The 23,723-nt window shown below is 43.1% G+C and overlaps 1 protein-coding gene and 2 long non-coding RNA genes across 3 annotated transcripts in view; 1 reads left to right on the top strand and 2 right to left on the bottom strand.

Moving 5' to 3' along the window:
* The window catches only part of LOC132260442 (homeobox protein prospero), a 104,648-nt gene that overhangs the window by 385 nt on the left and 80,540 nt on the right, over positions 1 to 23,723 (top strand). The gene's annotated exons all lie outside the window — the stretch shown is intronic.
* LOC132260446 (uncharacterized) overlaps positions 1 to 23,723 on the bottom strand; it is a 59,009-nt gene that overhangs the window by 24,967 nt on the left and 10,319 nt on the right. The window lies entirely within an intron of this gene.
* Positions 170 to 22,279, bottom strand: LOC132260447 (uncharacterized). The gene is made up of 3 exons (XR_009468368.1): positions 22,045 to 22,279; positions 21,846 to 21,970; positions 170 to 275 (listed from the first exon to the last, which is right to left on the bottom strand). It is a non-coding gene; the product is annotated as an uncharacterized LOC132260447 (long non-coding RNA).

Below are 23,723 nucleotides of genomic sequence, written 5' to 3'. Positions count from 1 at the left end.
TGAGGGTGGTGCATGGCGGTGGTGGCGCTCGCCCCATAGCCAATTTATACGGTGTTGATGATCATTTGAATAATGTGCATAAGGCAATTCTCCCACAATTAATTCAGCGACTCAACTAAGCGTTCTAAAGGCCAACTCTTCTAGAAGCCATGCATCATCGACTCTCCAATAAAATACAACAGCGGAAAGCATCTATTTATTAACAAAGCGTATCTGAAGCGTCTCCTCTGCCATATTGATCCGCACCAGTATTTACATGGGCCTCCGTTGAGCGTCTGCAAGAAAAAGAGAGAGATGGTCAAGATGAGTTTTTCGGTGTTGCTCTTCGCGCACTACTTTTGCGCAGACAATCGTTATTTTTGGGGACTTGCGAACCCTTTAACTTTTCACATAAGCAATTCAGAGGCGTCTTCTCATCCCTCACAACCATTCATGCAGTGCTTTGCGTCCATTCGAAGGGTGATTTTCACCCCTTTTCAGGACAAGAAAAGATGCGTTCGCCACGATAGAAAGACACTTCAAAGGGGGAAAGAGAATTGCTGTGCGGATTTTCTATGGACATTTTGGTCGAAAACAGTCTCTCTTCGATGCCAAAAACAGTCCCAAATAACGTTGATTCCCGATGCAAATGCTTATCTCCCCCACCCCAAGCGCCGCACAGAGTTCCACCGCCTTTCTCAAACACATAAATTCTCTGCGCTCTACACACACGATTGAGGACATGCTCGTCTCCTGTCCGTGTGTGCATCCATCTGGGCGGCTTTTGCGCACAAGAGCCGTTTTGTGAGTTTTCCGCAAGTTGTGGAAAATGGGAAAAAGCATCGCTGTGTGTGTGAGCGTCGGAGACTCCATTTCTGAGACATATATCGAGGGGGCATCGACAAAATGGAGCACTCAATACAGCCGAAGGATGGCATGATTTTCATGATCCACATTGCAAGTGGGAAAATATGTATTTTACACTGGATTTTTCCCGCCGATACAGATAGGAAAATAAGTGAGTTTTTTCACTAAAATATCCTCTCTCACGACTTTTCATCTTTGACGCTCATGCGCCATTCTCAAATGCAGCCACGGTGGGTTTTTTTCCTCAAGCGAAGAGTTTTTTTTTTCTCTGTACTTTGCTATATAATATATGATTTATTTAAAGGTCATTATGTGTTATTGTTGAGATATTAATTTTTTCACAATCGACCGTGAGTTCATTGAACATGAATGGGAAATTCAAGTTCGCCGAACGAACACTGGCGGCGAAGAGAAGCCGTGGAAAATGGCTGAAAGCCGTCGGTAGATTAATTGCAATGAAAAGTTTTGCCTTATATTGCCATAGACAGGACTGAAAATTACGGATTCATTTCACCTCGCACAATAATAATTCATTAGGGAAAGCCAAAGTGGAAGTTGCGTGTGGTGGGAAAATAGGGAAGCCTTCTCACTCTCTGCATATAAAACTATATATTCTCTGTATAATATTTTAGTTTGGATAAAGTTCGAAGGAAAAATAAATAAACAGGGTGACTGAATAATGCTTAATGAGTACTTGTTCCATGCATTCATTCCCTAATACATCGTCAAGAGCTTTCATGTTGGCTGGGGAGGAAAAGTTTTGCCGGAAAATTAATAAATTTTCCACAGAGAAATATAAACTTTTCACCACTTCATGTTTATACCTGGAGCTATATTTTCAAATACGCTCCTCGTGGTGGAAGCTGCGGCGAAAGGATGTGCATACATCACTAAATACACTTTGCCAGGATGATAAAAGTGCTATTTACAACCTCCTTAATATCCCGCCTCGATAGAGCGATGCAGGAAATTTATGCAAGCATCATTATCAGAGTACACAGAGTGCTTTGGGCATCGCTTTCTCAATGCATTAATATTGCTTTCACTTTATTATTAAAATTCCTTTTGTGATTTCAGAGGGAAACAAAATCTGTTGTGCTGCTCTTGCATAGATACATGTTTATTTTTAAATAATCACATTGAAGGGTGTGAAAATGTAGAAGTTTCGCTTACACAACTCAATCAATAAAATCTTTACTAATTAATATTTAGTCGCTTTTATAACGCATTCAGTGCATAAAAATCAAATGTTACTTTTTCTACGTGATTTTATTTGATGAATTCATAATAAATGAAAGAATAAGTAAATAAATTCATTCGAAAACATTCAGTACTATTTACACATTCATTGTCAATTCCTATCAAATCAACCGTAATGAAGAGAATTCTTTCCTTCTTCCTTTTCCGGCGCTCTTCTCTCTCTCTCCAGTCCAGGCGAACAATTTCAAGGAGTATTGGAGAAATTTGCAATGATCGCCTGAATGGGCTTCAAAACTCGGGGTGAGGGTGAATTTCATTTCAATACAGACAACTCAATGGTCATGAAAGCAAACAACATCTCGAATCTTTACGATTCATAAAGCTCAACACTTGAAGCTTAAATATCTCTCGTCTATATAATCATCATCATCCATCCAGCACACCCACCCCAACCGATCCACCCCAGCATTATGGTATGCTTCAAGAGACTCAATGGGAGGGAATAATGGCCAGAGATTAAGCCCCCATGCGATGCCCCACACCCGCATTAAAAATATCCTCAATATTTGTGCTCTTATATGAGAATTATTCTACAATTTGGCAAACACCCAGAACAATTCGGCAATTCCCTATTGCCTAAGCACATTTTTCAGGGGGTGGCGCCAGGACACGACCGAAAGAAAGGGGTTGAGATTGAAGAAAAATTGAATAGAATTCCTTGAATATTGATGAGAGTTTCAGAGCTAAGGGAAAACTTTCTCTCCCCATCGCAGCCATTAGTGCGAAGGTTGGAGTGAGAAATGAAATTTCAGAACATTAAGCAGTAATGACTTTTGCCTTACTTTATTCTAATGAACGTGTATCCCGACGTATCCGTCTAATTAATTTCAATTCAAACTCAGGGCGACAACCCCATTTCACCACCACTTCCACCCATTCTTCTCGGCATTGCAGAGGGAGAAGGAGAGCGGTGAGAGGGTGGTTTAGGATGAATGTGGGGTTTCTTTCAGTGAGATGTGCGTCATGAAATTTTCATGAGGCGTCTTCTCAACTTCAACCCATTCTTTTCCACCCGGAATGGACAACACTCAATAAATCAACGTCATTCGCCCTCTTATGTCACTCTCTCGTCCCTCGGCTCTGCCGTGTCCATCACGGCGCTCCTCTGCTGGGTCGGGGTGCGCCTCCCACCCATTAGAAATATTATAAATTCAAACAATCTTCCACCCACTCGGCTATTTGCTCAGCTTCTGCACAAATGATGCTTACTTTCGCCCACCCACCATGGACCAATTCTGTCCGCTCCAGCTCGAGAGCCCTCCTCATCGTCACGAGTCCCGGCCCATGACTCTCTCCCCCCGCAGCCAATCCCTCTGCCCAGCTCACAGTTTTCAAAGGAAAAGACCACGCTCACCTCCGGTGGTGCGAGGCAGGAAGGCCGAGAAGAGTTCACCGACTAAAACTGGAAACTTTTCACTAAACAAATAAAACAAAGTTTAATAAAGGGTGGTCACGGGTTTTCCGCTTCTACTGAACTCAAAAACTTCTCCTTGTGTATTTTGCAATAACTCTCGCATAGACAACTCTGCACCGCGCCATTGTGTTGCCTCGAGGAGTGTCTAGAAAGTTCAATTTGAGAGCATCCTCGCCATCTTAATGAGAATAATTCATCAGCCACAGTGCTTTCTGCCACGCTCACGAGCACAGAAAGCAGTTGGAGGAGCGTGAAAGGTGCAAAAGATGATAGTTGAGGGGAGACGGAGCACAATTTTCAATTATCCCCAAGACCCTCACTATGGCAGAGATGAAACGGGAACATAACGCAATAATTAAATTTCTGTGTAAACACAGAAATACTTTTGGCCAAAGGGCGGCTCATTGCTAAATAACAAGGCATCGGGACAACATACAAGATGAGAAAAATTATAATAGAAATTCTATGTTTTAACCATATAAGATGCATTCTTAGCATTTTTCATTTGACTTCTATCTCTTATGGCTTGAAGTCAAGCTAGTTTTAAGTGGTAAAAAACAGGATCAGAAGTGGTGCACTGGAAATATCATGAAGTAGATGTGTTAAAATGATCCAAATATATTGTATTTAACTGGAATTTTATACCCTTTGTTTTTATACAAAATATTATTGGAAAATCTTCAGTATATTGAGTAAAATCGGGTAATAATTCATAAAAGATCGTTGATTTGCGGTAATTGTAATGAATTTAGTTAATTTTCACTCTTGGTTTTCAAAGATACACTATTCCAGCATCAATAAAATCGATTTACCAAATTCAATGTTTCGTATTAGAATTTGAAAACAATGATAAAACTGAAAGACAAGTAAGAAATGTAATATGACTGTACTTTCAAATAAACAGTTGTCCACCCCTTGAGTCACTCGCTCCGCTGCGGGGATTCGCCATGTTGTCATTTTCTGGAAAAATTCTTACATTTTCCCTTTGTCATGTTGCTCTCTTGACCATCAGAGACCGCTCTTGGGCGGCGGGGCGCACATTTGAGAGCTCCTGAGCTCTCTGTTACTGTCGCCATCGCCGCCCCACACGAGCTCACGCCCAAGGGAGTACAAGGGTGGCCGGAGAAAATGTAAGGAGCGCTGGTGGGAGAGCTGTAGTGCAAAATTCCGACATTGTTGTACTTTGCAAATGGAAAATGTTTTGCTGCTCTTGCTTTTGTTGTTTTCATTTTAAATTTGTACATCATGCCCTCCACCCCCCGCCCGCCCGCCGTGGGGGGGTGCAATTCATTGTGCAGAAGTGCAGAGTGCGGAGGGCGAGCAGTGCCATTCTCCTCGAGGATACAACCCATGGAGTAATGAGATGGAAATTTCAGCATCTGCACTTTGTACAATTAAAATAAAACACTCGCACAAAGTGTATTTCACATGCTGTCCGAGTGTATGAAAATAAAATTTATAGATGTGTTCAAGCTGAAATGTTGGGACAAATAATTGTTTTTCCTCCTCCTCGTGCACCGGAACCGAAGTGGGTGGGGGGCGAACATTTTATTTTAATTCATTTATCACTGTCTTCAAACGGTTTTGCACTGTTTCGCTACTGAGAATCCATTAGAATATTGTTTATCTCCACCTCGCAGTGTGGGCCGCAAAACACCCTTTTTCCATTTGCCCCACCCTCCCGCCCGTGGGGCGGAGAAATTCCTCAGCAGGTGAATAAAATGCACAATTGCATTAGGGAGAGGAGTATCAATCGAGGGGGGGAGACAAGTTCTCATGGCCCAGAAAAGCGTCCAATTGCATTCCCCGACAAAATGCGAGGCAGGCTGGAAAATTTCCTGAAATAATTATTTCCACACACTATCGCCATGTACATCTCTCGTGCATATTTTACAATTGTGATACATTGCATTGATAAAAGATGGTGCACGCAAATGTGGAACATTCCATGGAAAATTGAGGCATTGCGAAAAATTACATATGAAAATTTCGTACTTCTTCATCAATAGCGCGCACTGGTCTAAATTTAATTTTCTGCAATCTTTATGGCATCGCAGTGTTAATTTTACTTTATTGATACTGGTCCGAATGATTCTCATTTACATTAAAATATTGAGATACCAGATCAATACGGGATTTGTTGAAATTTGCGATGACGGAAGTGTTAAAATTACAACCGGATGAAGTTGTTGCATAATTCTTTCACAATCATTCAGTGATTGTACAGAAATACTGATTGATTTCCTTTCCCAAGTTAGCTATAATGAAGTGAGCTTTTTTGATCTTTTAATGCAATGAAGAATGATTTTATACTTTCCTCATTTAATTCCTCTTATCTTCAAATTAACTGCAGAAAATGGTTTCTTTTTTCCCTCAAAAAGCTCTCTTTTCCATCTACAAATAATGTAAATTCACTTCGTCTCGTTCAAAACAGCTCTCGCTCTATCTCTGGACACTGTGCTGGGTGGAGACCAAGACGAGTGGGTGACAAATAGAAATTCTGCTGAAATTACTAATTTATAGTTTGTGAAAAGTGGTCACCATATGGGGGATTTCGTGGACTGTGTGAAACTCGAGGGAAATAGTGGAGACTTTCGGACAAAAAGTTCGTCAAATGCCAGATTTTCTAACATGTTGAATCCCATAAATGGGTGCAACCACATTTGAGAAGTAAAGTCACAAACTACACGACACACAAAGTTTCACTATGGGTCCTTTTCGTGGCCCGAAATGTTGGAATAATCAGAGGAATGTCGTCGTGGAGTGAGCTGGAGCATCACAGTCCGTCCGCATCTCCTCCATCTGCTCCTAATCAAGTCATGGCTCACATTTTCTGGGACAGTAATCTCTGCACGGCAATGAGGAGACGTCCAGAGATCAGACGGCTGAATGATGAAAATGCTGGCATCACGAGTGGCCTTTTGAATTAAAATCTCACATCGGAGTCCAAATATGCATTTTCTATTTTCCTCATTGGGTGGCCGCCACCCACTTGTCGCCCCTTTCGAAGCGTGGAGGGGGGCGGAGGCGGGTGGGAAAAGTCAGAAAACCCGCTTGGACAGAATAGTCGAATGGCATTAATATAACTCAAGCCACCCTCACACTGTGCCGCATTTCGGGATGGAAAATGCTGAAGATTCCAGAGACCTGCCACAAGAGCTCTCGCTCGTCCACCACCCAGGGCAAATCCGGAGCTCCACCATTTTCATGTCCGTCCGCCGCCCACTCCCGCCCGACCCGGGCTCTCTGTGTGTGCACTATCAAGAGCGCTCTGGGCCGCCCAACGGGGTGGATAAGGAAGGAGACGGAACACCTTTTCATCCATCTAACATATAATTCTCCCAAGCGATAATGGGATTCTCATGCGATAACTCCTCGCTCCCCGCACATCCACACTTGCTACAATTTTAATCTTATCAACATGGAAAATATAATTGCATTTATTGAAAGTGCACTAACGATTTCTATGTATGCCTTTTGTGAGGAGCTCAAGGGAAACTTTTGCACAAAATGTGGATTATTTTCACATTGGACGGCAGAAGTAATTCAATTACACCACAAAAGGGTGGATCAATTCGAGCAAGACCAGCGTTTTCAATCTCCAGAGGAGATTATGGTAAAACATGATATTCTCACACATCGCATGGTAATTGGTGTAATAATACATTCTATATGCGGACTTTTCGATTGTTTTATGCAAAAATCAATACTGTATTGTAAGTATTTTCAAATGCACCCCTTAAAATACCTTCGACTACGTGAATATGTGCAAGTGAAGAGCGAGTTCAAAGAAATTTTGACGTCATTTTGACGTGAAACGAGTTTTACTCCAAAGAAATTATCCATCGCACATGAAATGACGTCAAAATATCAGTGGTTAGACGATTATGAAATTACTACTGGACTAAAAACGATGAAAATTGTAGATTTTGAGATGGTTTTTGTTAAAAGAACAAACACATAATAAATTTTTTAACCAAATTCCGACAGAATTTTCACATAAACAGACTATTTTCAATTTTAAAAATTGGTTAAACTTTTCTTTCTGTTTGTCTGAGAATTGAAACAATAATTTTTCATAAAATTAATTGGAACTCCGGGAAAATTTGACGAAAAGTTACAAAATTTCCAGGAGTTTAACTAAATTGGATTGATGCACTGAAAAAAGCGCAACTTTGCAGATGAAATTGCAACTTGAGTAATATTTCATACAGTTGTGCGCTTCCTTGAAGTACATCGAAGCCTCGCTCTTCGGCACAAAAAAAAACTCTGTCCTTTTAATGATCAACGATGTCGACACAAGAGAACATAAATAGCAGAGCCTCCCCCTGAGCCTTGAGCCACCCGCATATGCATGAAGTGGAAACGAATGGTTTTGAACTACTCCTCTGAACGATGGCCAGTTATCGTGCAGCCTGGAGAGGGAATTGGACACCAGTGGCTTTGGCCATGTTGAAAAACCCAAAGGCGGTCGTTGGGGCGACTTTGCACTAGCATCGCCACCCCCGAGAGCCCCACCCGACGACGAGGGTGACACGGGAAGCTAGGAAAATAGATGTCGTTAGGAAAATAGGCGGCTAGCTGGCGGCCTCGTAGTGGGGATGGGGCGAGAACTTTCATTAATTCACCCAAGCCAAGGGTGGGTGGCCATGACGACAAAAAGGCTGAAAATTCATATCTAACACTCCCGTATAGACTCCTTTTTTGGCATGCTAAATGCCCGTGGATGTACATAATTCAAGATGTAATTTACGACACGCTTAGGTTATTGGTCGGTTTCACTTCACTTGGTGCCGACCATTTGGGGTTTAGCCCTCCGGTAGTCATGCGACGCTGGAAGACTGCGTCGTCGTGCGGGTGTGAGAAAATTGAGAAGCCCAAAATGTCCCCAATTGAATTTCTATCGTAATGCGATTTAATTTAATTTATATGCAGTCTAGACGGGCCAAATTGGGAATACATCTCTGAGAATATTGCAGGCCCACTCGATGATGGTGGACAAAAACGGATTTACAATCTAATTTATCTTGCTCCAGCACTTACAAAGCTGTGATCCACACTAGCAAATTGAGCTCTCTGTCTCACTCTCTCTCCCTCTCTCTCACACTCTCTCGCCCAACGCTTGGCGGAGACTTAAAATGCGAATCAAATTTTCGACAATCTATAAATTAGGAGTGCTGCAGCGATGCCGAAGAGGTCAAGGGATGCGAGACGAGCGACGTCACTCCTCTCAGGCGCTTCGGGCGGAGGAACGGTGAGGAAAACCAGAAGAGCACTTTGTGCAACTTATTTTGAGTTTCGCCCCTTTCGTCGCTCCACCATCCCAAGGTAACACCAAATCCCATGTGATTCGCAGTCCATGTGATGTGGTGAACTCTCTCTCTCTCGCTCCTCCTGTGTCTCCACAGCGACATTGTCACCAACTATCGTATAGTTCCTATTCTAGATTTATATGAAATATGCAACTTAATATAATTCATCACATACATAGCATTTCGTCCTAGCCACTCTCGCTTCCACCGCATGCTCGACAGGATGAAATGCACAAAGTTGACCATCTCCAGGCAACTTGGAGGCATCCGACCAACTGGTCAGTGCCTGAGGCAGCCTCAACTCTAAAATTTATAGTTAGAAATTTAGTTAATTATTCAGCTGAATAATTTTCAGAAAATTCTCATTCACCGAACAACTCTAACGTCACTAAATGACTCGTCCGAGTGCAGTTAATCGCAAAATATATGATAAATTAATGGGACAATGTTTTAAATGTGCACTGAACATCAAACTCATGTACAGAAAGAGTTGGAGAGTTAGTTTAAAGGTTTAGTTTTTTTTTATAGTTTCCTAAGATTATCTGATCACTAAGGATAATTCTATGCATTCCCTTTTGTAGATATTTCGCTTCCTGAATACAATTACAGCCTCATATTCAGTCCTATTGACACGTAAGAGCAAACATTTGGTTCTTTCGCCTGACTGAGAATCCCTCATTAGACAGTCGCACGTAATTTCTGCAAATGGCGATAGTGCATAAAGTGAAAGAAATTTGCGAGAACAATGAACTCCTCTATTCCTCGTTGAGGTCTTCTTATCCGTATCTGTGCAGATGTGAATTGTGGGTGCGCTCCGGGTGGGATTGGCAAGGAGAGTCCAATTGGTGCCAGACATTGAAATAACTTTGCATGCAGGCCGCATTGGCGGCCTGAATGGTGAGTGTCTGATAAAGAAAGGTGGACGGTGGCCATATATAGAGGGGATATAATGGGCCAGGAATAGTATTTGAGGCTCTCTTGGCACAGGGAGAGTAGTTATTTCGCCTCGCCAACAATGCCATCCGACCCATCATTGTCCCCGCATGCTGGAAGGGATGGACTTTCTCTCATCTTTATTTCTAATTATTCCCAACTATAAATTGACTCTGGGGTCAGTCCGGAATTCGGGGGCGGAAAGCTTAGGAGGGAATGTATGTCTGGGTAGGATTTAAATGGGCGACCATTGAGCATGGCCGGGAAAGAGGAAGCAAAGAGGGAATTCTATTCACAAGCGGAAAGGTTTCTCAACATTTAATGCCGCACAGAGATCCATGTGCGGCATGGCTGGCGATGGGATGGGCGATTTGACGTGGTTTCTTTCGGGTGTCAAATTTGCCTTCAACCTCTCCCAATGCTTATGTTTAATCACAATTTATTTCGTATGAGAAAACGTGAAGGGGGTTTAGAGTCGAGCAATTTATTCAATTATATCACCACTATAGGACCCTCTGCGCACTTGAGTCCATGGGCATTTCCATGGAAAGTTAGTCTCCAGTGCCATAATTTTCAATTAGGCTTCAGGACTGTGCGGAGGAGTTTCACCTGCGGACCCCGGGACCCTTTTCTAAGGGGGCGCCCAGTGAGTGGGAGGCTTTAACTTTTGGAGTGGCGCACAAAAGGAGGGAAAGGACCCATGGCCTGAATTGGTAGTCAAACAAATAATGTCTAGAGCACATCTACAAAACATCTAATCAAGCCACGGAAAACTTGCTCCGCACACAAAGCGTCTAAATTTCATCCCTTAGTGCTCAGAGGGGTTTTAGACATGTGGACCGTCTCATCTGGGGTAGCAAAACTGCTTTACCACTTTGACTCTCTCTCTGTTTGTATTTCAGTTTCATTAGAATATTCGTTATCCTTGCCAGGAGAGCCATGGCGTACGTGCCACATTTCACTGGTCAGCACACAATGCTTTCCTCTCCGCACTAAAGTTTCGTATAAATATTCATCCCCCGGTCCGAAGGAAGATACATCTCTGGGTTTTCTGGGAATGACCGTATAAAGCGACCCAGCCCTATTCTCGTTTTATTCATCATCCTTCTGTTTTTGCTACAATATTGTTCTACACCACCCCCAAAAGCATGGGTGGGCATGTGAAGAAAATGAATTCACCCGGGGATCCGCCACCCCAACCACCCCCCCTCCCCCTTCCCCCGCTCCGGCGGGGGAGAAATTCTAAATTTGGTCTCAACATCAAATAGTTGGCTGCAGCCCCAAACGGACAGAAGGACGCCCGCCCCACCCGCGCATCGCAGGACCTCAGAAGTGGTAGGGAAAATTCTCTATTTTAATCATTTATGGCCACCACCCAGAAGCATTGTGATAAGGATTTTCTATGGCACGAGAAAACATGGCGTCCTCTTGTGTGGCTTTTATTGCTCCTCTCCGGCTCTATTTTATCCCCGAATGAAATATGAATTAGACAAAATTCCATCAAAAGTCAGATAGGAGAGATGCTGTGCTCTTGGCACTCTATCCACAGCACCAAGGCGTGTGCGCCCATTTAAGATTCTCAGGCTCATGCAAACTCACGTCAATTATGGGTGTTAAGGTAAAGATGCTGATGTCGACACTGATATATGTAAGGAATTGTATGCTCAACAGATGCCTCAAGTGAGCTTTGTCCAATCTTACGTGTTAATGAAATAATACTGATACAATCTCAATTATCCCCAATGGAGTGCTTCTGTCTTATGTTCTTATTCTGTGGAATTATTTATACAACAACTCCTTTTGTACTATTTCAAGTAAAACAACTGCTATACTTCCCGCTAGTGATTCCAATTTAGAAGTTAACCGTGGACAATTTTCATACCGACTGTGTCAATCAATATTTCATCAATTTTTTTTTAAGAAAACATGAGATTTTTCCCAACAAAGTAGGAAAAGCTATCAAAGTATAGGCATGAGTTTGGGTTTTATTACCCACATTGGCGACATCAGCGTTTATTTTCCATTTTATCATTCAGTTATTTTTCCATTAATATATCAAACATTTAAAAAAAAAAAGTTTGGAAAGCAAATAAACATTGGAAAAAAGACCCTTCATGGAATTACATGGAGAAAGTTTAATTTTCCACAATTGCAGCCAATTTTGTGGGTGAAAAACAAGCAATCTATGAAAATATAACCTCAGAATTACCTCGCAATATGTCTAACGTCAGTGTATTTGGTTGTATTTCACAATTTAATGGAAATTGTGGCGCCTTTAGTTTTCTCCCGGCGCACACGTGACTGCAAACAGACATGGGCGATTATCAAACTGCGTGGATTGTGCTTAAATATTTAATTGAGGGACAATCTAGAGGAAATTCTTAGCGCCACATGGAATATACTCACAGGGATAATATTTGGTGCTCAGTGAAATATTTGCATGGTGAAAAAGGCGAGGATGGGCGGGTGAATAATGAGAAAATTATACGAGGAAAGCGGATCACGGAGCAATATAGAGAGTCTCTCATATCTCTTTGACTGCAAAAATGGTCCCTCAACCCCCAGAGCGCTTTTCAATTTCACAGCTCCGCATGCAGGCGCTGTAAACATGAAGATGGCGAGACCAAGAGAGCCCCATCAGGCGTTTAATAACACAATTCCCATTCGACAATTCGGCGGCAAATCGCATCAATTTGCTAAATGTGACGCTTCACCATCTCAGCCATTGTGCCGTCCTGTGACCACTTTCTAATGAGAAAATCCCCGACAGGGCGCGCACTGGCCCAAGGACTCTCTCTCTCTCCGTGTGTGCGAATGAGGGTGTGGAAATGGCCTCTGTGTCTCCCTGCCATGGGTTATATGGAAAATGTGTGCTGAGCAAACTTGCCTCTATATAATATTTAATTATTGAGGATGGAAGTTGAAGATCACATCAACTTGTGACGCACACAGAAATTTCCCCAAGAGAGAGGGCGAGGAAAAGTCAGAAACAGAATCTCATCTATTTGCACATGAGGCAACATTGGATATTTTAATATCGGGCGGGGTCCCAGAGATGGCACATTTCATATTTCTATTGCTGTGCAAGCCATCACGAGCGGGAAGTAATTAAAATCAGGATAAACATTAATTTATATCTGGGAGTTGTACAATGATGATGGGGAGTCCAAATGGAACTTGTGCCGGGATGACCAGAGTGTCTGGTGGTGGAACTTTGTGACGACCGTCAAGCACAGCTCGATTCTCAGAGTCCTCCCGACGCCCTCCCCAGAGACCACCATATCTGAGGTCCTTTCCATCCATGGCAGATGAGGGTGATATCTGCAGTTCAACTGACTAACTCACCCTTCCCTGCGCCTTCTGCCCATTGAGCGCATGGGTTTTTCCTCAAAGACCCCGAAAATTCAATGATACAAACCTCACAATATACGCATTCTGAAGCGACAAATTGTGCTTTTTTTTCCCTACCATATTACACCGTTGTAATAAATACCCAACACTTTGTTGAAGAAATGAGAGCATTTTTCCACCAAAATGCCCACCGCAAATCCGTCAAATTCTGGTCCTCACAGCAAATATTTAATTTATATCAATTAGCAATTCGCTGGTAATTTCTCATCAATTGATGGCATTGTGAGCGCGAGGGAGAGAGAATTGGCAGTTAACATTTCCACGTGTCGTCCCCAATATTTTATATCGCCTACACTGACCGATTGGGATGATGGAGCAATTTTCAATTGATTTTTACGGACCACCACCTCATTTTCGAGCGCGCCTCTTCACATTGTGGAATAGTGCATCCCCCACTGGAGTTTACTTTGTGGTGTCACGGAGTGAAGAGCGGGGGGTGGTGCACCGGGGGTGGCCGATGTGGCGGCAAACCAAATAAAGTAAAGTGATTTCCATTTGTGCAATTCCATATTTCCCAATTGTCAGTCTCGCAATCAAATCGAATTGGACGCAAATACACTTCCAACTTATTGGATGTGACAGACAGATACGGAGATATAAACGCCAGGAAACTTTTTCCCACGTGATTCGCAATCCCAAATCCAGGGGTCCCTGTGGACCCTCACAGTATCAATCAATACAATATTTCAGGGATTTTGTCAATGACACCTCACAATATTCAGGGCCTCTCGCTGGACACGCACAAGACATTCCCCGTGGGAAAGTTCAACAAATTGCGCGCGTGAGAGTGGAAATGATAAAAAGTGTAATTTACCAAATTGCTGCACTTTGACCCCGCGTGTCTCATGTCGAAAATGCGCCTTTAATGAGGCGAAAAAATGCTGGCGTATTGATTACCGCAAGCGCTACGAAAGTATAAAATTTGGGTTTAATTAATTTGATTCATTCTCATCAGTTCAGTGAATTTCAGTCGCACAACTGTTTTCCGATGTAATCATTAATTAATTGAACCATAAAAGCTCTCTCTTTCTGTGTGAAATAAAAATCAAACTGGCATCTACCTGTTGCTTCGTAATTCTTTTTTCAATCACACACATAAAAAAAATTATAGTATTAAAGCAAGCAAACAGAGGAGAAAAAATTTTCGATGAAGATTTTCCGATTATTTTTATTTTCGGCCACACTTGTCGTCTCTCTTGCTCACTCGTGGTGCGATAGTTGGACCAAAAGGCACCACCATATGCTATGTATGTCCCTGTTTCGCTCCCCCCCCCAATATGTGGGCAGAGGGTGGAAAATTTTTGCATTTCTCAGGCGAATTGCAGTTTGAAAATATTCCTGCAGAATTTTCCTCAATACACAGTGGGTGCTTTGCATGGGCGAAAGAGAATTTCTCTGTGTGCATGTGTGCTTGTGAAAATTTCCCATCATCCTTTGACCCCTTGTGTGTGCACTACAGCAGAAATATGGGGTGGGCGGTGTGGGGTTGAGTTCTAAAATCCACATCATCAGAAAGTTTTGTTTCAAACGATGCACAGTCTCATGTTTCTGCCATTCCAGTCCGCACAGCCACCCCCGCCCCGCCCGGCCGCACAGCCTGTGCTCACGAGGGAGACGGAGATACTCCGGCACACTGGCCACTCATAGTTTTCCGAGCCTGAGCCCCTCAGCCGCCCCCCCAGCCCGACTGAAAAACCCCCATTTGTTCGCATAGAGAGAGAGTTTGCTAAAGCTCACCATGCCAACGGGAATAAAATCGATTGTGACGCCGTGTGAATGTGAATGTAATAGAAGAGGAGAGAAAATTTCCCAATGTGGAAAGTCTCTCGCATTTTATATCCCCAACAGAACCCTTGTGTGCACATGAACACTCGCCCCCAACCCGCCTTCGGCTCTATTCTCGCAATCCTTTTACTCTTCTATGTGGCTCTTCAACCGACCAGAGCTTTGCCGCTGCTCAATTCGTACACCATGCGTGTATTTCTACGCGGATTTTGGCTGGTGTAATTAAATGCCCAAGCCAGATATTTGTATTGAGAGATTTGAGCCTAAAAATAGAGGTTAATGTGCTAGAATGATCTCAATTCTGGCACCATAATTGCGTGAACATCAAGATCAAGGTGGAAATGGTTGAAACGAACCGTTTTTTGATGCAAGATAATATAATAAACTAGATCTTCTCGATCATTGTTGTCAAAATACTATTGAAAACTTCTTACGATTCACACTTCTATATTGCAACAGATAAAAATGTCCTTTTCCACGGATGAAGAAATAGTTTTAAGCAGTCAAGAAGAGAATTTATAACCATAAGAACACTAGAACAACCAATTGTATGTCAAACTCAGTTTATATAAGGAACGATTTTCTACATCTTCAAACTTTAGTGCTCTGCGTGTGTATTTTAACCAACTGTCCAACCTCACTCGAGCTGAGGGATTAATTCAGCAGAGCGCTTCGGGATCACAATTGTGTGTGGCAGAGGAAGAACGTGAATTTTCAGGGCTCCTTCAAATCACAGAGACCATATTAGAGGCCAACATCCGGTGAAAATTCATGCAAGAATTTCTCTGCGTGACAATGGATCGCCTGGAAGCATTTGCAATGATGTCGGGCAGTGCAATTTTTCACTGAATGCGACGGGGTTTGGGGTGTCCCCCGCGCTCTGGCAGAGCCCTTATGTACAGCACTGCGTGTGTGTGCGCGATCTCTTGATAAGGGTTCACCCCCAGCAAGAAGAATGGACGGGAAGTTTTGCACGCGAGCCCGAAAATGAATGGGGCGGTCCGTTTTTGTGCGTGTGTGGCGCGCGTTTTATTATTTCGTTTCGGCCCAACTTTTCAGTTGGTCGAAAAAGGACCCCGTTGGCGCTGTGTTGGTGCTTTTGCGGGGAAGTTTCTCATGTATTTGTGGGCGCCGGCCAAAGTGCGCCCGAGAGTGAGAGAGAGCTTTTCTTGTGTGGAAAAAGTGTGTGCTCTGTGGGGTGGAAAGTTTTGTGTCATCTCTGTGTGTGCGTCACACCGGAGCTTTTTCGCACTGGGAAAAAAGACTTTCACACCCGGAATGCCACACCCTGGTGCTTTTTTTGCCGTGGCCCACTCTCCCCCGCCACGGGAGAAAGCTCCCAAAGCTCCGCACGAGAGTCTCGAGCTTTCGGGCGACGCGAATTTTTGAGGGTCATTGATACTTTTTATTGCTTTTTTATTGCCTCTCACTCGCCTGACTGGCGAAAAAATCCAATTTTCCCCGTCGATTGTTCGCACTTTTCTCTCTCTTCGTGACTTTTCACGCGGTGCAAAGTTATTTTTCATCTTTGCACCGCGCGTTGGAGGAGCTTTTGTGGCGCGGCGAACAAAAAGCAGAGGGGAAATTATGCCATATGATTCTTGCATGAGTTCTCCCGGGTGTTTCGGAGAAAGCTGGCGAAAATCCTTTAATATTCCACCGAGGGTTGATTTTAATATTGAAAGTGAGATTCTTTCATTTATATTTTCCACCGTTCTTCTTTCCACCCACTCGCTTTGCGACTCAATTAAGCTTGGCAGCGAGAGTGATCAATATATGTGGAATGGACAATTTTTTTGCCTCCTTTTCCCCATTCATTTTTCTCTCCACTCACTCTTGTGGGAAATATAATATTTGCCGGAAGCACTTGATTCAATGTTCGAGAGGGAAGGAAATGATTGATTTAACGTGTGTGGCTCTCAATGCTCGCCCTGCTCCGGAATGTATAGATTGTGAAACGGTGGAAAATTTGTCGATTTGATTTGATTAGTAGTTTGGTGGTGTTTTTGCTACAGGTACACATAATTGATTGAGGTCAAATTGTGGACATACGAAAGCCACTCGTTTTGCCAGCATTCCAGGGCGCGCGCGAGGGGAAAATATTCAATTTGACGATTTCTATAATTATCTCTCCATCATTTGAGTCAAACAATGTGAGCCATTTAATAATGCGCTCTCGTGCAACCCTATTTTGAAGCGCGATCCAATGCAATTGTCAATCAAACTTCTTGGCGCACTTGCAGCTGTACAAATGCCACTTCACAGGGTGTTCAAAATGAGCTTTTCCAGGGGGGAAACTTGCCCTTCCCACGCACCTGTTTGTGCCACACACACACACACACGCACAAATCATATTAGAACGACCTGCAAACTGATGGGCCGTGAATGCTTCGTGATTGTTTTTAACAAAAACAAGAACTTAATTTATATTCCATCATGAAACATAAATTTTGGGCATAATTGAATATTAGACAGAGCCTCTCATTTTATTATCTATTTTTGCCTAATTTGTAAATTTATATAATTTATAGCGAATTGTTTTTATTCACTGAATTGCACTCGTTCAATTAATGCACATGGAAAATTAGCAGTGATACAATTAGGAAGAACTTTACAGACAGCTTATGGTGGTGATTCTGTACTTTATTTCAAGGTTGGCTAGTAGAGCTAAGAAAAGAAGACAAATCATGTTAAAGAAAGCTGAGCGAAAAATATGTTTGAAGAATTTAGCACAACAAATTTACGCGCCAAAATTTTTCCATGCTTTTTGGGTGTTTGAATAATTAAAATGAATTCCAAAGAATACATTGAACTGAATTGATATTTTTTCTTAAAGCAATAATAGTGAATGCAAATATTTGCATATCGTGAAATAGAGCAGCGTGATTGGAAATGTAGTTAAAAACGCATGTGACGCAAATGTCGTCAAAGAGTTAAGTGACTGGAGTGTGATTCATGAGCTCTTTGTCATGAGCTGAGCCTTGACATGAATATTATTTTTAGCTAATTATCCCGTTGGGTGTCAGTTTAGCAGCTTTAGTGACACTGTTTCATCTCACAGCTTTCCAAAAGCATCATCATTCTGCCTATAATTACGTGATATGTGTATCTCTCGTTCCATATTCCCTCTCTCTGTAGCCTATGAAACAGAGCAAACTGATTAAGACCTGATAAATAATGCCTTCTCCAACTATTAAAGCAGCTCGCGCGATGCTCAAATTGCACCTGACAACGGAAAACCCGTTGCAATAATTCCATTTCACATCCTTTCCATATTCATGGCACCAAAAGTCACTAATATGGTGTTTGTCTCGCGTCACAGCGGTGATTTTTTTTGTTGGCGAGTTTCGGATTGCGGTGAATAAAAGAAATCGGAAGATAATTAATTAGGTTTTAGTCCATACGTTAATTTTTATTGTCGGATTAATTCACCAGCGCGGTAATCATTTATTTATTGTCGCCCATATCAATCATATTATTGATTACTTCCGCCTCAGCAGAATGCGAGGTTTTTCTCCACCACCGCGGGGTGGATTGTACGGGTTCGGTGGGTATTTGCGCGGGTGTGCGTCAGGGGTGGTGGATTAACAACAAAATGTCCACAGGAAAAATGCACCAATTCACCTGCCTCAATGGCGACCAATTTTGCATTTGGTGTTGGAGGCGCTGGCCGACCAGCGGTCGTCTCTGCAGCCATCATCCATGAGTCGCCTGAAAAATGCCACAGCTCGCGATGGGGCTGGGCAGGGTCGTGGGGTGGCGCTCGGGGTGCAAAAATATATTTTCAGGCGGCGGCGGCGAATGCATAAAATGCAATAATACATTTTCATCCATTTTGTCCACTCGCCGCGTGTGCAGCGGACACGGAACAGGGAAGAGTCCGCCGTCGTCCTGGGCTCTCGACACATACCATCAGGGATGCAGCAACTGGACAGATAGATGAATGTGCTCCTGACGCGGTGTGCACTCCATATAATGCAATCTCTCCCACCTCCGCCCATCAATGCATTTCGTGAGTGCACAGAGCACACATATATTTGCTTTCAAATCCCGCACTATGAGTGCAACTGACAGCCATCCGGCCTTCATCTCATTCCGCGCGGATGCGAGTTTAATATGCGACGCATAGAAAAACCCACAGTCAACCCTTTTGAGGGCCGCCACCCCCCAGTGCCAAAAGCTCTTTGCCATAGTGGCACACACTCGCACTTGTGGCCGCTGGTGTGCACTTTTGCACAATTTCGCTGCGAAAAGCGCGAAAACTATGCTGGACGCTTCGGTAATTTAATGTCCCCGACCCTCAGCGGAGCGCCCGATGTCGCAACTAAATGGGGCGCCGCGCCACCCCCTAAATGCAGTCATGCTGGATGCCTCTTTCATGCGGGAGGCAATTTTTAGACATCACCATCTCACACTACAATGCGCTCCTTCTAAATTGCTCTCTGCGCCCCTTTCCTCGCCACTCCCCCCGGCGCCATCGCGGACGCCGAGCAGCTCTTCACATGTGGAAGATGAACGTCAGAGATTACGTATGCAAACTTTAAAGGCAATCGCACAGTTCAAAATAATCATATTGATGCATTCTTAGTCAATAATGCAAAAACTGCGTGAGAGTTTATAGGGTAAAAGAGGGAAAATGCGTTTCTGATCAAGTCCAGTAAATCAATCAGCCATCAATTATTCCCATTTAATGAAAAGCGAGATGAATGATTGAAGAAAATGAAATGAAGTGAACGAATTATATTTTTCCGATGTTCAAAAACACTTTGTGAGGGTAGAAATCGTGTCTAGAGTTCGATAAAACCGTCATGAATTGGTCAGATGGGCCAGATTGTTTGAAGGGAATTCTTGTTCAGCGCTTTCTAGTGTTAATGTAACATAAAAACATCCTGCAAATCTGCTACTTTACTTCTCATGTCCAGAAAAACAATCTAAATCGTTCAATATTCTAAGTTATTAGGGAAAAGTACAAGATAATAAGTAAAGCTTAGAATCAAGATTCAAAATAACCCCGTTTTCCCGTATCAGACAGACAAAACCAAGCATTTTCCCTGCTGTTTCCAGGGCAAATGAATTTTGAATACAATCTCCCAATTTTGTAGCATTTCCCATTGTCTCAAAATGCAATGTGAGAAGGAGTTTGGACACAAGATCTCGTTTCCTGTGTCATGAAATGGAACTTCCCGGTGGCACGAGTTCTTCTGCAGCGCGCCAGAATTTCCATTAATATTTGATATTTGTCCACGGAGAACTTGCATATAGTGGCATTAAAACGTCACATTTGTATTTTAGTAGGGAAATTGGGGAAAAGGCGACATCACCTTCCTCGTTTTTCCCCACATCACAGCTCACCATGGGCTTGTGAGGCTGAAGGCATCTCCCCAATGATGGATTATTATCCTGAAAATCCGGAGCTCCGGCGATGGCATAAATATGTAGGAGGGTGCAATTTCCCAGAGTGAACATTACCAAAAGCCCCAACCCACTCACATCTCAAGTTCAGGATGAACCAACTTTTCATCCATTCTGACAGCAAAATCGGACGCTCTCTGACTTTCCCACCACGCACGCCCGCCTCCCACCCCCAAATGGATTGCGGGGCTGCATCCACTTTGTCGCTATATGGAAATATAATGGGCGATGCACTGCGAGTGCACCATAAAACAAAAACAGGTACAAAAGAGGACGCCGAGACGCAAAAGTTCGGGTGACTGGCCACGGGACAGGGACAAATGGACGCTGGGACGCCCAAGTGAGACGGAATTGAGATATAATACTCGGCCGAGCGGCTGGGAAATGTGAAAAATTGCACTCAACACTATTTTTCGCCCCTCTCGAACCGCACAAATTCACGGTTGGGGGGTGGCGCGCCTCGGGGGGGCGGCGGCGCGTCCGGAGACAGAGAAGAGATGGAAATGTTCCAGCACGAGCATAAGTTTTCATCAAAATCTAATTATGCCAGCGGTGCATTAAGAAATTTCTGCAAAGAAAAATCCTCATTCATTTTAATTCCATATGCTCTTTGTGACTCAGGAGCTTTTCATCTTTTCCTGTAGCCTGAATGCTCAGGCAGATTTGCGTGGTGGGGAAAAGAAAGCCAAGGGGTGACGCCAGTCAGAGCAAGAAGTGCAGCTTCTGAGTCTCTCTCTCTCTCTCACGATGCAGAGATGTTTGTGTGTACACCCTTCTGGGCGACTGTCGCTGCCTTGAATCGACCACAAATGCGATGAGTGCAGTGAATGGGAATCCCAGAGAAAAAGACGTAATTAAGAAAATCTCATTATTTAGATTAAGAGAACGAAGAGTGAGCAAGAAATTCTCATTTGAAATTCCAATTAGAGTACCTATGCAGAGGGGGTGGAACAAGGCGGTGAGAGTTGCGGAGAGCTTCAGGCATATTTCAATGAGATATGAAATAGTTAAGCTCTCAAGGAGCGCACATGGGATTGCACGAGAGGGAGAAAGAGAGATGTTAATGGTGAAATATCGCCTTTTTGCGACGAATGTCGCATAAATGAAATTTCGCCAGAGAAGTGACGGGTGATGCAAAGGACAAAAATGATGTATAAATGTGCATATTCGGAAAATGCAATAATTTATCTAGATGTATTCCTCCATGAAGCGACCCACCCATTGTGCAGCGCGCCATAGGATCATGTATGAATGATGCGAAAACACCAAACATTGCAAAGTAGAATTTCATGTGAATGATAAATGCATTTCGAGGTTGTTACATTTTCACAATATCCACATTATCCCGTCAGGCGTTTTGTAATACACCCCGCTGAATTGCTATTTCCACATTTTCACTTCGCATCTCAACCAAAACTGACGACTCTGTGATGGACTCTTTGCATCAAATATATCAATAGCACAAAACTCACCTTCCAGACTCTGCAGTTCCGCAAAAACTCCTCGAAAAGTCACACTTTGCAAACAAAACTGCCAACTTGGAGTCCTCATTCGGCAAAATCGAGCGGAAAACTGAGACGAAGGCATATTTTCGGCACTGTGAAAAGACACAAAGAAGAAATTGTGGTACAGAAGAAATTATCTCACGAATTTAAAACTTGATTCTCTCACCATTTTTCTGACCCCTCAGCAAGTCATCAACTTCAACCCTTTGGCAAGTTTCAATTGATAGTCAGAAAATCTCATCCTGCAGCAGGTTTCCATTCACGCAGCATCTTAAATGGACGTGAAAGGGTTGAGAAATCCCAACTGAAAGGGATCTTCTCCCATATTTCCACACATACTCGCCAGCCAACGTGTTTTTTCTGTCCATTTGACAAACACTTACAGCATCCTGTTTGCTCTCACGGCTTCAATATCGATGAAATTGGTTTAGTTTAGCATTTAACACGACAATGCATAAGCTTGCTTTAATGACTGCACTTTGAGCACCTCTTTTTTTTTACCCATATAAATTCTGTCCAAGAGAAATCAACACTGAACAAGCGATTGAAGAGGTAAATATTTTTTTATTGACACCATCGGAAGTATATTAAAATGCTTTTATTAAATTTTCATCGATCACATGGAATGAGCAAGTGAATAAAGGATTAAATTTCTTCAATGCAGCACATTAAAGGGGCATTTGGATCGGGGTGAATTTCAGGAAGAGAATAAATTTGTGATTTATATTTTAGTCTTTTTTTACGATTTGTTGTTGATTGCGTCAAAAGGACAAATCATGAGTACAAAAAGACTGACAAGTTTAGAGAATTTTGCATAGTAAATGCTCATAAGAAAACACACAAAGCATGCTTCCTCAGCATCAGTGAGCGGAAATGATAGGACAAAAACATCTAATGAGCTGTAATTTCAATGTAGTTTGATCGGCACAGGCCGAAACAGGCGATTCTCCTCCGAATCTCACCCCATTGTGGGCATTTCTTCTCCGTGACGCCATGAAAATTTCAGCCATATATAGTTTTCCACAGCTGGAAGTCGCACCCTCGCGCAGAGAACTCACCCCCGGCCTGAGTGTGTTTGTATGTAAGTTGATGGTTGATGGCTTTGGGAGGAACATGCCGGAGTAGATGTGTAGGTGTTGGCTCGCATGCATAATAAGTTTTGCCCATTATTTTCTACATGGAAATTTTCGGGAGGGACTTTCCTCCGCTCGAGTAGACGATCTATGTAAGGGGTTTAGAGAGCGTCCCGGCATCTCTAATACCTCCGACCCTAATGTTGTAGCGGAATGTCCGGGGGTGCGGGGAAGATGATGAGGGTGGGTTGGCAGGGCGAAAGATGACCGTAGAGTGAAATTCTCAAACCCTCGATGGTTTATACGAAATTAAAACAACACCCTTCGCTGTAATTAAAGGGGTTTAGGAAAATGGCGGACGTGGCTAAATAAATTACTTGTTGGTCTCTAAACCACCCACTTGCTTGTTCATCTCTGGACAAGCACACACTCTTTCGCGCCAAGGGTGGGCGCGGGGAGTCTTGGTCGGGCTGATTTGATGGTCGGAGTTGATGGATGAAGTGGTCTTAATTCCACACCACCGAGCCCCGCGGATGAAGGGTATTATGGGCCATTCTGGCCCATCAGGACTCACCCCTCCAGGGAGCGCCCCGACGCCAGCTTGCTCCTCGGCGTTCCATTACAACAATTGCCTGCCGTTCTGTGTGTCGGGTGCAATTACTTTGAAGTAATTAATCAATTTTGCCTCTCCATACTCAATAAAACCTCCGTCGCTGCAATATCATTTGATTTTGTATAAATTTAATACTCCTCCCTCATTGATTTCTGCCAA

Source organism: Phlebotomus argentipes, unplaced genomic scaffold, assembly GCF_947086385.1.
Source record: "Phlebotomus argentipes unplaced genomic scaffold, Phlebotomus argentipes genome assembly scaffold_18, whole genome shotgun sequence".
Taxonomy (NCBI): Eukaryota; Metazoa; Arthropoda; class Insecta; order Diptera; family Psychodidae; genus Phlebotomus; species Phlebotomus argentipes.
This window is presented reverse-complemented; position numbering and strand designations above follow the sequence as displayed.